The sequence below is a fragment of the Muscardinus avellanarius genome (assembly GCF_963383645.1).
Source record: "Muscardinus avellanarius genome assembly, chromosome: 1".
Taxonomy (NCBI): domain Eukaryota; kingdom Metazoa; phylum Chordata; class Mammalia; order Rodentia; family Gliridae; genus Muscardinus; species Muscardinus avellanarius.
Genome location: NC_137786.1, coordinates 209,118,776 through 209,135,189, shown reverse-complemented (window position 1 = coordinate 209,135,189; position 16,414 = coordinate 209,118,776).

Below are 16,414 nucleotides of genomic sequence, written 5' to 3'. Positions count from 1 at the left end.
ACTAACTGAAACCTATGAGGACAAATGCAAACCCAGTTTGTCTCTTGCTGCCCCAAACTCAGTGATGTGAGTGACCTGCAGGAAAAGGTGGTGTCCTAAGCATGTGGCTGCACACTCAACCAGTCCAGGAGTCAGAGAAGCCCAGAAAAAGATTTCCAAAAGGTGCTGGAGGAGTTGTCGACCTGGTTTTATCCCATCCAAGCAAGGTGAGCTGGCAGGTTAGAGACATTGTGTGTGAACTGCCTTGGTGTCCCATGTGCTTGGCCAATTTCCAGAGTGTGAAAAGAGTTGTTTCATTTTCAATTTGAAATTTCAAGTACATTTCTCTTGGGCCCACTCTAATCTGGAACCATTCAGGGAAGAGAATTCTGCAACACAGTTCCAGTTTCCCTAGGTTGACATGGAACAAAGCCATCCCAAGTCATGGAACACTGGTACTGGCAAAGTGCTTATCAGCTGAGGACACCTTTGTGGAGATCCAGAAAAGGTTTCTGCTTCATCCAGAATAACTTGGTCTTAATTTCTTTTGGCGTGGTCATTTTGGCTTCTTCTATGACTTGTAGCTCTGGAAATCTGATGTTCTATCAGCTAAGCTTTTGTGCTGAGGTATTGCTGGGTGTTCCCAGCTGGGATGTGCTTTTTTTCTCTTGAAGTTAAATAATTTCATAGAATGGCAATATCATTCAGGAACAATCAGTTACTGTGATAAATAAAGACACAAAGAAGATCCCCTCCTATCTTGTGTAATAACAGACAAATGGCAGATTACTATGCAGACCACACAAGTATCAACTCTCCCTCCCCTGGAGTTAACAAGAGTGACAACTGCTTCTCTACCACCTACAGCTTTGAGCTTGATCTTCTAGAGAAGATATATCAACATAGACAATTACAGAAGTACCTCCACTTTTTGACAGTGTTCAATCTAGAATAAAGCATCCCCACTTCCTTGAAACCTTTCCCAAATCATTTAAAAACCCAACCCTAAAAGTTCTTTCTAAGACACTCTTGATAAGTCACTCTCAGTTCTCCATGATGTACATTATCTCTCCCTGCAAGGAGTAACTTGATCAACTGCAGGTGTGTTTCTGGTGATCTTTGGCTAAAGGCCAATGTGTGTGTGTGTGTGTGTGTGTGTGTGTGTGTGTGTGTGTGTGTATGTGTGTGTGTGTGTGTGTGTGTGTATGTGTATAGGTATCTAAATCATATAGATTTTACTCACATTACTTGTATCATAAGATAAAATTTAAATAATGCATAAAGTTTAGGCAAAATCTATATGATTTAATTAAGGGTCTTCCTTTTCTTGGAATGGCCAGATTTATATCTTAAGTGAATCTCGATGGGTAACTGAGTAGGCAGCTCACACCACATTCTCTTACATAAACTCCAACAGGAATTGAGAGGAAGGGGCCATCCAAAGAGGACAACGACTTCAGTTAACTTTTTATCCACAGGGTAATTAGAATTTTGAATCTTTGATGTGGCAAACTGGAAGGTAGTAAGATATTATAAGTAAAGAATTGTGAAAATATGTTAAGAATGAAGGGGGCTGTCTTGGAGAACCATGAACCCTTTATTATAGTCTCAGGTCAGGTTAGCCAGCAATGGCAAGGCCAGCCAAGATGATGGGTCAATTGGTGGTGAATCTCAAAAGCTAGGATTAATAATGTGGCTTCTTACCGCTTGTTTGCAGCCATTCAGCTTCTGTTTCCAGGAGACTGAAACGATAGAAATGGAGTTCTAGAAAGGAGTTCAGGAGGGCTATACTAGTCACCACATAGCAACTAGAAAACCCAGTATGAGCTCAAACCCCAGCTCTCTCACATGCACTGTGATCTGAGGTATGACACAGTCTCTACAGCATTTGCACCTTATCTGTAAGTGGGAGTGAGATGATTTGAAGACTCAGCAAGACAATACTTCTGCTAGTTAAGCCCGGGAGCAGCACCTGGACCATGGCACTCAGTAAATACTGGCTACTGTTATGGTGGTGGGCTTTTTCTTCACCAGGAAGGGAGGACTAGAGGTCAAGGAGCCAGTTATAAGAAACATTAAGAAAAGTAGGAAAGGAAAGAAAGTTTTAGAGTGCTTCTGAGGTCTAAGCATGTAGAGATAAGTATGGAGTGGGGTCTATTACAGGAAAGGTAGGGTAGAAATAAATGGGGACCCAGGGTTAGAAGAACCAAGAAAGGTAAGGGAAAGGAGCGATGAGATGTGTAATTTCTTTTCTTTTCTCTCTCTCTCTCTCTCTCTCTCTCTCTCTCTCTCTCTCTCTCTCTCCTTTCTCTTCTTCTTCTTCTTCTTCTTCTTCTTCTTCTTCTTCTTCTTCTTCTTCTTCCTCCTCCTCCTCCTCCTCCTCCTCCTTCTTCTTCATCTTTGTCTTCATCTTCTTTTCTCTCTCTCTCTCTCTCTCTCTCTCTCTCTCTCTCTCTCTCTCTCTCTTTCTTATTTTGTTGTGCTGAATATCAAACCCAGGGCCATTCTACCTTTGAGCTCTAACCCCAGCTTGATTTTTATTCCTTATTTTGAAACAAGATCTCACTAAATTGCAGAGGACCTCACAAGTTGCTGAGGCTGGCTATGAACCTATGATCCTCCTGTCTCAGCCTCCCGAGTAATGATATTACAAGTGTGTGCCACAATGCCCAGTTTTGACCAGTTTCGCTCAGGACACTTCTAAGACAAAGTGCCAAAGCCTGCAATGACTTAAAATTTCCAGCAAGGCATGTGATGCATGCCTGAGATCTGTGATCTCAGCACTTGAAAGACTGAGACAGGAGGATCACAGGTTTAAGACCATTCTGTGCAATTTAGCGAGATCCTTAGCAACCTATCAAGACCCTGTTTCAAAACATAAAATAAAAAAAAGGACTACAAGTATAGCTCAGGGGTAGAATGCTGCTGAATTCAATCCTCAATACCAAAAAAGATTAAAACTAAATTATATTAAATTAAAATTTCTATCTGCATATGTGTGGGGTAGAGCTAGGGTGGTACGGGCTGGACATATAAAAGAATCAGGTTTAGCTTGACAAGTAGAGATTTGCAGCCATTTAATCCTCTTCTTCTTTTTCTTCTTTTTTTTTTTTTTGAGGGTCTGGGGATGGACCCAGGGGCATTCGAACTGCAAGCTACACCCCTGCCCTATTTTTTATTCTTTATTTTGAAACAGGGTCTCACTAAGTTGCAGATGGCCTCACTAAGTAGCTGAGGCTGTCCATGAACTGCAATCCTCCAGTCTTAGCCTGCTGAATGCTGGGATTACAAGTGTGCAATACCACGCCTGGCTTAATCCTCTTCTTATAGTACAATGCTCATTATCTTCTGGGGTTATGAGTTTGAAATTGAATATGAATTTTCACAGTTCTTTGGAATTTAGGAATTTTCACCCTATCAAATAACCTGCATATTTATTGCCTCTATCAGAATACTGGTAGATAAAAATCTCTTCCATCCTGAATCCAACCAGGAATTGTGTTCTCACTGATTTTCCACCTGACTGTCATTCATTCATCAACAAAAATGCACCGACTTCTTGCTGTACAAGGGCTGGGAACACTGAAGGTGGACGAAATAGCCAGGTACTTGCTCTCAGTCTCGTAATCCCAGACTCACATGCAGAATTTGAAAGTGTGGTAAGTGGTAGCAGGGAAACACAGCATGCTCTCAGGTTGAATAACAGGGGAACTGACTTACCTTGGGGAGGGGGGACAAGGAGTAAATGGTTTGCTTCCCTGAAGGGGGGATGGCTGAGCTGAGGAGTCAATTACTATAGCAACGATGTAGAATGAGGAAGAGGATTCTAGATACATGGAAGAGGATGTGCACAGATCTTGAGAAGGAGGGCTCCAGGCATATTTGAGGGACTTCTAGAAAACCAGTAAAGGGGAAATGGCGAGAGGACACTGGGATTGAGGGTGGAGCTGGAGTTCACAAGACACAGGGCCACATAGGAAGCAGGGAGAGCTGGATGGGAGAGCGCTGACACCATGAATTCCTAGAATGTCCTTAGGAATTACCAGGGAGGCCATCGAGTGATCAAGTATGGCCCTCAGCATGGACTGTGGGTTTCTCCGTTGTCTAACCTGGGAGGAATGAAGCCCCTGAGCCTCCTTGGATTGTATTTCTTTGAACAGATTCATCTCTTACATGAAGAAGAGATGAGTCAAAGGAAGGAAGCTGAAAGCCAATGCAAAATGCAAAGAAGACACATATCTGCGCTCCTGACTTATTTTCCCCCCCTCTTCTTGAGAATCCTGTGAAAATCTTGACTGAAATACTTTGAATCCCAAGGGCTCCGGAAAGTTTATCTTTTGGGGGCTGTTGGAAAGATGAGAACATTTTGGAGCTACAGCAGTTTGTGGTCTCTCTGCTTTTCTTGGCAGAAGGACTTGCTTTCCCAGGCAGGGCTCTGCCCAGTGTGCAGCTGAGGCCCAGCATTTTAAGAAAACTGCCTCAATGGCTGAATTTTTAGGGCTCACTTCACACGTGTATCCCAGTTCACTCGGTTTTTACACAAGAGGCTTGGGCTAGGTTTCATGGAGAACTTTGTCAACATAGAAAAAAAAATCAAATAGATAAAATTAGGAAATAGCTTTTTCAGGTGAAGAATACAATTCAAGATTGAATTATTGGAGGAATAGAAGATGGCGACCGAGAAAAGCAGGGCTTAAGAGCCCCGCTAACAACCAATTTCCATTACCACAAAATCAGTGCCTTTCATAGCCAGAAAACACCATCACCAGAGAAACAAAAAAATCACCAGGCTCCAGAGAGAAAGTGGACTGAGAACAGAGCTCAGAGCCACAGAGGAGATACACCAGCCTCATGCCTGAGGACATGGCAGCAGCGCCATACTGCCGGCGGCAGCGGCAAATTCACCGGACGGCTACAGCAAGCCGAGGTGAGCTGCTGTGGAACAGCCAGGCGGGATTTCTCGCCGCAGGTAAAATCTAAAGCTCCCAGTGGCTGAGCTCAGCACACGCTGCATGGATTCAGAGTGGAAATCAAAACCAAGAAGAAATACACCAGCCTCACGGCCGAGGGCGTAGCAGCGGCGCCATATTGCCACTGGCGGCAGCAGCAGAGAATTCACCGAATCCAGTACAGCTACATCTGCGTACTCAAGAACAGTGAGTCAAATTGCGGGCCACAGAGGAGAAATCCCAGTACTGTACTCCCTGGGACTTGACCCAGTGGGGGAGGGGCAGTGGCAGAGATATTACACCATAGGAGAACGTGCAACCTGGCACCCCCTACAGTCTAAAGCAGCCTCTATCGACTCTCTGGGTCGGAGACTCTGTGATACAACCCAGTAAAGGAGTAGTGGGGTCTGAGATACTACTGACTCGAGATCCAGAACACCTTAAGTGAAGTCATAGTGACCCAAGGGAAGAACCCAGAGAAGGCACAAACTTCCGAAATCATGGGAAAGAGGAATAATACTGGAGCAATGAGTGCCCACAACCCCACAACATCAGAACCCGATAAAACAGAAAATCAGAGATTTCTAGAAGATCAAATCAGGAAAATAACTGTAGAAATAATAGAGGTGCTTCGAAAAGAACTCAGAGAGAGCCAAAAAGAGATAAAGGATGCAATTAATGAAGTAAAGGCCTCAATTCAAAGCACAAACAACCGATTAGACCACATGGAGAACAGAATCTCGCTCTTAGAAGATGATCATTCCAAAAATGAACGCATAGTTTCTAATCTAGGAAAAAATATCTGACAGCAGGAATCTGATATTGAAGAAATATGGGCCCATTTTAAGAGAGCTAACCTAAGAATAATTGGAATAGAGGAGGGAAAAGAAAGTGAAACCAAAGGGATCAACAATCTCTTCAAGGAAGTAATAGCAGAAAATTTTCCAAACATAGAGCAAGAGGTTGATACACAGGTCCAGGAAACTTATAGAACTCCCTTTAGACAGGATCGGGGAAGAGGATCCCCACGCCACATAATTGTCAAAATGACCAATGTAGAAGCCAAGCAGAGAATCTTAAAGGCAACAAAAACAAAGGGCCAAGTGACATTCAGAGGCAAACCAATTAGAATCACTCCAGACTTCCCAAACTAAGTCATGAGAGCCAGAAGGGCTTCGAGTAACATATTCCAAACTCTGAAAGAAAACAACTTCCAGCCAAAAATTTCCTACCCAGCAAAACTTTCTATCAAATTAGATGGAGAAATAAGAAGCTTCCATGACAAACAGAAACTGAAGGAATTTATGTCTTCAAAACCAGCACTAGAGAAAATACTCAAAGAGATTAACTACAAAGAAGAAATAGGTAACACACACCAGAACCAGAGAAACAAGAGTTTCCATCCAACAGTCAACTAAATTGGTTATCTGTGGAGATTCATTACTTATGTTAGTCTTTTACCTATCTCTCAATGGTATTGTTTGCCTTTATTGTTATTAATTTTTAGGATTTCTAGTTGGAATATTAATATACCTTCAGATATAGCATTTGGAAATATTTTATCCCATTCTATTAGTAACTGTTAACTCTGTTTACATTGTCTTTGGATATACAATATTTTTTTTTTAGGGAGTTTGTATACTCTTCTGTTGTCTGTGCCATTGAAATCATATCCAAGAAATCACTGCCAATTTCAATGTTGTGAGGTTTTATGACCCAGATTTTCTCCTAAAAGTTTATAGTCTTAAGATTTATATTTAGGTCTTTTATCTATTTTGAGTTAATATTTGTATATGGGATTAGGTAAGGGTCCAACTTTATTCTTTTCCATGTAATTATTATGTTTCAACAATATTTAGTTAAAAGATTATTATTTCTACCACCAAATGTTCGTGGAAACCTTGTCAAAATAACTTGACAATATAGGGAAGAATTTAGCTCTATGCTTTTATTTAACTCCAATGGTTTACATATCTGCCTTTAGAATAGTACTACACTGTTTCAATTATTGTAGCTTTATGTGGTTTGAAATCAGAAAATATATATCTTCTAGCTTTGTTCTTTTTCAAGATCATTTTGGGTATCTAGAGTCCATATTCCATATTAGGATAGATTTTTTTTCTGAAAAATAAATATATAAATATATGATAGTTTCACCTAAAAAAATAGAAAAAAATATTCTCTGGTAAGAAAGAAAGTAAAAAGAAATATTGAAATGTTATCTTTAAGTCATCAAAAGCTTGGTATCAGACTAATGAAACTGTTATGTGAGATTATCATTTTTAATTTTGGATAAATTGCTATAATACTAGATGTCAACCACTAAGCCAAGCATGGGAGGGAGGCATGGGGAGAGAATGGGGTGGGGATCGGGTGGGGGCTGACTGAGCGATGTGTGCATGTATGTCTACAAAAGTTTGTATCCCACTATGATGTATTAATACAGTGCACCAATAAAAAAAATAGAATTATTGGAGGAATAGACACTGCTGTTACATTTTGGCACTTATGGCTCCCAGGAAAAGGTAATCTCCCACAAAAGAGAAAGAGAGCTATTAATACTTAAATATGCCTGATTTAGGAAAAGTTGTTTGTTTTCAGTGGAAAGGGAAATGGGATTTCACAAACAAAATAGTATCTGGTGCTAATAAATGACACTTTGAAGTGAACTGGGATAAGTTTCAATTTATTTTAGTTATGCTAACTATAGCCTTTGACTAAGAAAGCATCTCTGATTCTATACTCCCAATTTAGAACTAAATTACCTGGTTATTTTCTCTCTCTCTCCTCTATACTCTTTCCTCTGTCTCTCTCTCTTCTCTTTCCCTTATTAAAGGAAATAACTTTCTAAGAACAACACTCTGGAAATTTGATGTATAAACTCTCTCAGAATTACCAAATAATTTCATAAAAAGGCAAACAGAGGAAGTGTAACAAAAATCACATCATGGATTTTCCGAGGTCACCAAACGTGGTTTGGGTCCTAGATTTAGTCTTTCATCCAAATCACTTAGCATTTAATGGTAGTAAGCTGGTGTTAAGCAAATAAACGCTCCCAAAGATAAAATGTTTCTCTCCACCCTTTTGTTCACCTTGAGGATGTCATCAATGATGTCCCAGTGGGGGGGATAAAAGGGGAGATGAGAGATGCTTAATTGGCAATCTTCACCATGATTAGGAGAAACAAGGGGTGAAAATTAAATACTATCAACCACAGAGGGGGGGGATACTAAAAAGGAGACCGTCACTCTAATTCAGAATGCTCTGGATTTTATGGTGGACATAAAGAATTTGCGCTACCCCTGACATTGATGAGCCTCAAGTCATCTTGAACTAGAAGTGCTGACGTAGGGAATGAGCCGCTGAGAACTCACAGTTCATCTTTTTTTCCACTGTCTCTTTTTCTCCCTCATCTGTGCCAAGTAAATGAAATGAATTCACACTCTTTCTATTAGAATTCATCAGGCAATAAGCGTAACAATCGAACATTTCAACCTTCTGGAGCTCTCTACTTAATGAGACGGTTTCTGCCTGGAGAGATTATATTTAGAACAAGTTCTCAGTCTGAATTGAGATTTCTATGAAGTAACATCTCTTTTCTCATTAGCTTGAGAGTGAGGTAAAAATAGAATACCCTTACTTTTCTTTCTCTCATGCGTGTTAACAAGAAAAGAGTGAATGAACTCTTGTATCTTAAAGCTCCAAACACCTCTGAAGCGATGATTTCCTTTATTCTCTATTCAGTGACCATGAGCAGACCGATGGGAGGAGAGGCTGCCTCATCTTAGCTGCGCCACGTGGTTAGACCCAGAGAATTTCAATGGACCTTTTGAGGAGTTGCAGCCAGGAAGCTGAGATAGAGGGAAGGTGACAGTGGCTTCCGCAGTGTGCCAGGAGTGTGCTACGCACTCTGCGTGATATTGCCTCATCTAGTTCTCCTGTGGCCCCAGTGGATGGGGACATCACTGTACTTATGATGCCCAGAGTACCAAGTGACTTACTCAAGGTCATTCAAAGTGGAAAGAGAATGGTGAGCACAACTTGAATCTCCCTGCTCCAAACAAGGGCTGAAACGGAAAATCATACCAACTTCTGAGTCCACCTAAGCACTTCCAAAGCCAAGGTCTGGGGCTGCCACTATGAAAACTCTCCTTTCACTGGTGATTGGTCTAAATTCTCTGCTCTTTCTAAAGCTTTTTTCTTTTTTTTTTTTTTTTTTTTTTTGGTGGTCTCGGGGACCTGGGGATGGAATCCAGGGTCATTCTACCTCCAAGTGTCATTCCCAGCCCTGTTTTTTATTCTTTACCTTGAAACAGGGTCTCGCTGAGTTGCAAAGGGCCTCGCTAAGTAGCTGAGGCAGCATGTGCCACCATACCCAGCTTCATTTTTCACTTTAGCTTCAAGCATCTTTTGAATGTTCTTAGGTTCAGAGCCGATGCTGTCTCAAAAGAGTTTATGATTGATTTTTTAAAACAGAAATGCTACAGGATAATTTTTATTTATATTTTTTATTCATTCTAAAAATAGTTCACATTTAAAAAAATAAACATTCTTATTTTAATTGTCTTACAAAAATTCTCCTAATGTCTCCTCTGTTCTATTAGTTTTTAAAAACCCATAAGGTGTCTAGTCTATAGTCTCAGAAGGTGGGTCAGAATTTTAAAGGTAGAAGACACATAACTTATGATTCCTCAATTATTTTGGAAGGTCAAAACACAGACATTTCATGTGCTCACAGTGTATTCCAGCTCCTGTGTTATCTGATCTAAAGATAAAATTTTTGAAGTTGCAACAACAATTTTCACCTTAGAGAGATTAGGTTTGAAGTGGGTAGGTGACCCATTTAGTATTACATGTGGAGAAGGTGAGATTCAACCCAGCACTCTCCCCTCAAAGCCCAAGCATGCTTTATCAGAATACCTGTTTGGAAAGTAGAAAGGACCAATTTTTTTCGCTGGGTAATTCCCGCTTTGCAAAGAACCACAAATATGGATGTCTCACTTTAATGAGTTGATGCTGGGTGGTTTTCTCATTGCTAAGTTCTGAATAATATCAGTTATTTTAAAAAGCAAGGCAGATAAAACATTAATTGCAGTTGGGGGCAAAAGTCAAGTTCATATTTCTCAGACATTATAAATGACTATCTCTTTTGAGGGTGTGACCCTGGAGTCATTTGGCTGTTACTTCTTTCTGTAGATCACTTTCTTCTGATAAACTTTGACCATTGAAACATTTCTCTTCTGTTGTCATTTTGAAGGGGAACGGTCGTATTGGGCAGCCTTTTATGGGAAAATAGTGGAGGACCTTTTTCCTCTCTTTCTATATTAGGAATCTCCCCACACCCTATCCCTATCAAAAAATCTGCAGGAGAACCAAGATGAAATGAATTCCTTGGAAGACACATTGGGAGAAAGGAGAAACTGTCTCTTTTTGGATTCAAATTCCCATAATAATTGGAGAAGAACATCAAAAATGATAGAATTAAGAACTGGAACTTCTGAGGCCATCTAGTACCTTCTTCCATGATAGATATAAAGCTTTTTCTGATCTCGAGTAAGTGGTCTGACCAAGCCTGGGTTTCTACCAGGCTTCCCTCATGATGGATAGGTTCCTGTACATTATGGGGGGGGTAGCCTATTCCAGTACTGATGGCATTACTATCACATTGGTTGCATAGAAAACAGATTAAAAGACAGATTCTGCAGGAAGATTCCCTGCACTCCAACCCGTCTCATCTAGGGGCTCTGGAGATCCATTCTCCATCATTTCCTATGCTGCCTTTTCCTCAGGGAGGGTAACACAGGACTGCCTATAGATTTTCCAATGGGCTCTCTGCAAATAGGGAGCCATGAAGGGAAGAGGCCAGGAGGGCAGTGGGGTCAAGGTATTTATCCCCAGGTTCCCTCTTAGTGGGTTGCTATGGCTACAATGGCCTCAGTTCTTGTTGGGTGGCCTTCTTCATACAGGACACCCCTCTGGGTCTTGATAATCTCCCTTGAGCCTCAAGGTGTGGTGGGTGATGGCAGCCCACTGTGAGAAGCCCAGGGAGTCTTCAGGGTCCTATAGAGGTTTCCCTTACACCTTTCCCATAGCCTTTTAAATGGTCCCTTTATTAAACCTCACAATTTACCTAACTTGAATATGCCATCTTTTCTTAGCTGGGGCTCTGACTGGTACAACCAACCTTGAAAAATTCCTTGATGTCCCTTGGCCTCAGTTTTCTCCCCTGTAATTAGAGGTAATGATGATGGCTTCTGTAAGTCATCTTCAGAAACAGACAAGATTATGTGTATAGGTCTGTTATACACATTATAAGCATTCAGTAAGTATTACAGTAATATTACAACTACTATAAAGTTGCTTAAACACTACCTTAATTTAACTCTAGTAAGTCACTTCTTATAGCCCTAGTTAAGTATTAAGTCAATAATCAATAAGGTGAAAGGAGAAAAAATCCTCTGTGGTCAAAATTCATTTTTAAAATGCCTATGTCACCTATCAAAGGGCCACACAGTTGACTTTTTGGTATTCAACCCTGCAGAATACTTCTTATTCAAACTGACCTTTCAGAACCTGTGAGCTAGATTTAGAAAGTAAATCTGCAAGCAAATGTCATCACATCCCATCGCTTCTGCTTTTGCCATAAGTATGAAATCCCTAGAAAAGACTGAGAGACGGTAGAAAACCCAAAAGAATCCCCACTGGCCAGCTGGTGAGGTGTCCTTCTGTTCTCATATCAAACATCTGTACCATGCTGGCTGGGAGAGGTGGGTTTATTGTGATGGTTGGAAGATGATGGGGTCATACTCGAGGTAGGGAGGGGAGGCCCTCAAGTGAGCTCAGTGTAAGTGACACTGGGGGCATGCTGCTGTGCCCATATGTCCACGATGGACCTTTATTTAGTGCTCATGATGTGCGAGGCTGAGAGCTAGCATTCCTCATATATTATCCCTTGTAATTCTTGTGACAACCCTGAGCTACTTGTCACTAATCTCATGAAATATGTTATTACTTTCTCCAGTTTTGAAATGAGGAGGCTAAACCAAGCATGGTGATACATGCTTGTAATCCTAGTACTTGGGGGCTGAGACAAGAGGATTGCAGGTTTGAGGACAGCCTCAGCAACCACTGTAGCATGACCCTATTCAACCTGGAGAGACCCTGTTTCAAAATAAAAATAAAATAGGACTGGGAGTGTAGCTCAGAGGTAGAATGCCCTTGGATTCAATCCCTAGTAACACACAAGGAAGGAAGCTTCAAAGGGAGGAAGGAAGGAAGGAAGGAAGGAAAGAAAGGGAAGCTAAGAATCTAAAGTATCCTGACTAATGTGACGGAGTCTATCTAATACATGACAGGAGCAGTATTTAAGGATGTCTGTCTGACCGGGAGCCGAGTCTTATCCAGCATGGCACAGTGCTGTATCATGACTTAGTCTCCATGCCTGTGTGCACACAACATAAGGAGAAAACTCTGTTTTTTATTGTTTCTCACATTAGTTTCTAAAATAACACCCAAGTGTTGGCCTGGGAAGATTTTAATACCCTATATTTGCAGACAAGAAGTTCCCTATCATCATCTCTTTCTTAATTTTTCTTTCCAAAGACTAAACACCAGTTTGCTCCAGGTCATTTTCAGGGCCCTACTTCTGGATCCTTCTTCATTGAAGCACCTCTATTCCAGTAGTTTCTGACTCTAGCTGCACAGCAGAATCAACCACCCAGGGACTTATTTATTATTTTGGCACTGGGGAATGAACTCAGGGGTGTTTTATCTTTGAGCTACACCTACCTGACAACATTTAAAAAATACCCAAATCAGGGACCCCAGACTGATGGATCAGAAATCTCTAGAACGTAGCCTGAGCATTGCTGGATTCTGAAAATCTCTCAGCATATTTTGATGGGTAGCCAATGTTGGAAATCACTGCCTTTAAGATGAAGAATTGGTGTAAATGTTAGCGGGGCCCTCTGAAGCCAAAAGAGTTTCTTCTTAGCCAAATTTATCTGTGGTACAGCCAACATGATTTAACATACCTGGTTCCCCAGGGCAATTGAATACTAAATATCTCTTTGGTATAAGGATGTGATGTCAGGGCTCCCAAACACAGCCATTTAGAGAGAGGGTAGCGAGTTGGAAGACTAATCCCATTTAACTCGGCTGACTGATGACTTATCTGATTTTTGTCAGGTCCTGGGCAAGAAAAACATATTTAAGAGTGTTTTTTATTTTATTTATTTATTTATTTATTTATTTATTTATTTATTTATTTATTTGTAGTACTGGGGTTCCTGGAAGCCCTTCTACCTCCGGGATACACTCCCACGGGCTACACTCCCAGATCTATGTTTTTACTTTTTTATGTGGAAACAGGGTGTCTTAAGCCAGCGAGGCTGGCTCCGAACCAGCGCGATCCTCCTGTCTCCGCCTCCCAAGCACGGGGATTACAAGCGTGCGCCACCACGCCCGGCTTAAGAGTGGTTTTTAATGAGGCATTTCAGAAATTAAAAACAACTTTATCCCATTCTTCTTCGTCATCCTTTTCCTTCCCTGTGTTTGTGTGCCATCGGGTGTCTTACTGCGGCCAGTGAGTGCTAATGAAAGATGCAGCTCTGCTCTCCAAGGCTGTGTGTAGAGACTGAAGGATGAGGATGGAGGAGTCCACCCAGGCTCAACTGAAAGGAGGCGCTGCGATATCCAAGTTATATAGAACCAGCCTAGGCGTCCATCAGCAAACGAATGGATAAAAAAATGTGGTGTATACACACAATGAAGTTTCACTTGGCCATAAAGAAGAACAAAAGTATGTTACTTGCAGGAAAATGGATAGAACTAGAAAACGTCATGGCAAGTAAGATCAGCCAGACTCAGAAAATTAAGGACCGCATCTTTTCTCCCAGATGTGGAAGCTAGAGAGAAAAATAGTGAAGAAAAAGAGACCTTATGAAAATGAGAGATCCATAGAGTAGGAGCCTGGGGGAGGGAGAAGGAGAGTGAAAAAAGGAGGCTTAGGGAAGGAGAGACCAAGACATGCTATGTTCATTTTTTTTTTTTTTTTAAGTTTCTGGGGATGGAACCCATAGGCATTTACCTCCGAGCTACACCCAGGCCTATTTTTAAATACCCTTTTTATTTTTGAAACAGGGTCTTACTGAGTCGTGAAGGGCCTGGCTAAGTAGCTGGGGCTGTCCCCGAACCCCGATCCTCTGGTTTGAGCCTCCTGAATGCTGAGTTTCCAAGTGTGCGCCACCACGCCCAGCATGTTACATCATCATCATCATTATTATTATTATTATTATTATTATTATTATTATTAGGTGGTACTGGGGTTCCTGGAAGCCCTTCTCCCTCCGGGCTACACTCCCAGACCTATTTTTATTTTTGGAAACAGGGTCTCTTAAGCCAGCGGGGCTGGCTTTGAACCTGCGGGATCCTCCTGTCTCCGCCTCCCAAGCGCAGGGATTACAAGCGTGCGCCACCACGCCCGGCTTGTTACGTTCTTATATGAATGTAACACTATCAGTTCACTAGTGTGTTGGGGGGGGAGGGGGAAGAGAGATTGGGGGAGGGAAATGCACCGAGAGATGTGTGTACACATTGCTGGCATCACTTTGAATCTCACTATGATGTAGAATTACAATAAAAAATAAAGAGGCTGCTGGGGACAGGACAGTGCTGCTGGCGTCATTAATATCTGGCCTTGGGAGAGATCCTCGTGGCTTTGTTCTCCAAATGCCACCTCAGCAGAAAGGGAAGGGAAATCCCTAAATGGTGAAGAGAGACTGACAGGTTGTGCACGTGACAACTTGAGATTCAAAGACACATCCACAGGGTTTAGAGAAGGCAACGTCAAGCATAATAACCAGCCTGCCAGAAGCCAGTTTTCCATATTCAGATTTCTTTTAAGAAACGCACTTCACCAGATTAAACAATAACTCATTTTTCTGAAGAGGAAAGTACTCAATGTTTTTTCTTTCTCTAGGTCTTGGGATGGAACCCAGAGGCATTTGACCTCCTAGCTACACCCCCCTGTCCTAATTTTTATTCTTTACTTTGAAACAGGGTCTCACTGAGTAGCAGAAGGCCTCACTAAGTAGCTGAGTCTGTCCGCGGCGAATATATATATGGAGAGAAAGAGAGAGAGAGAGAGAGAGAGAGAGAGAGAGAGAGAGAGAGAGAGAGAGAGAGAGAAGGGGTAGACAAGATGAGGAAGATGTTTGATCCTAGACTTTGGGAAGAGGAAAGGGGAAATTTATTTTTAGCTTTTGTTACCCCTCCCCCTTCTTGTTATATCTTTCAGCTCCCTATTCATCCTTTGGGTGTTTTGCACAAGAAAATTATCCTCCAACAACCTTTAGAATTAACCAAACATTTTTATGAAGTTTCCTGGGTGCCAGACTCTAAGATCTTACATGTCGCCTACGTTTCATTTAGTTCCTTCTCTTCGCACTGAACAGTAGGAGATGATACCCCCATTTTGCAGATGAGATAAAATGAAGTTGAGGAATTTGTCCCAGATGAGGTTGCTGGAAGAAAAGGTGAAAAACTCAGGCGGCCGGACAACAACAGAACCTGGCGCCAAAAGGTACTGCAGCCAGGCTGCTAGAGTTTCCAGGAGGCGCCCCACCTGCCATCTTGTGACAGGGTTCAACACAGAGCCTAAGAGTGCCTCCCACCTGATGGGCAGAGTTTGAGATCTACCCCGGTGGAGCCTGGCAGGTCCCGAGCTGCAAGCATACACTGCTGACCTCTCCCAAGCCCCTCTACACGTTGCAAATCTCTTTCTCACCAAGAGTCTGTTTAATTCTCACCGCGGCCGCGCAAAAGGGGTTGTTTGGGTCTCACTGCCCAGCAGAGGAAAGTGAGCCTTTGCCTTCCCCGCCGCCGCTGGGCCTGCAGGTGGCAGAGCTGTGTCTGCCCCGTGAGAGTCTCAGGGATAATACAAGCTGCACGAGTCTCATTATTATGCAAAGCTGGGCAGGAGACTTGGACCCTCCCTCCCCCGTGCAAGCCCATCTGTCTCTGTGCGCCGCCCCCGGGGCTCAGAAACCTGCTGCTAGCAGGGAGAGTGGGTGGAAACGCGCGCCCAGCCTCTAGCCATCTCTTGGCACCCGTGTCCCCCAGCCAACATCTTTCCGTTAAAATGAAACAATAACTATGGCCTCCTATGCACCCCGCCCGCCTCCCCCAGGGAGTTGCATTAATATTAATCTCGATGAATAATTGAGAGGCAGAGATTTATTCGGCCGCCGACGGGGGAGGGAGCGCAGCTGCGCGGAGTTTCGGCTGCAAGACCTGTGTGCTTGGGCTCTGGTTCTATGGGGTTCGGTACCATTAGACGTGGGAGGACGAGGGTGGATGATCCAGTCTGTGAGGGGTGAAGGTTTAGGGGTGCATATGAGCCGGAGCAGGTGTGCCGGGGCGTAAGGGGGAGCGTCGAGTATACTCCAGGGGCTGGAGACAGAGGGGCATCTGGGGTCTCCGCGCTG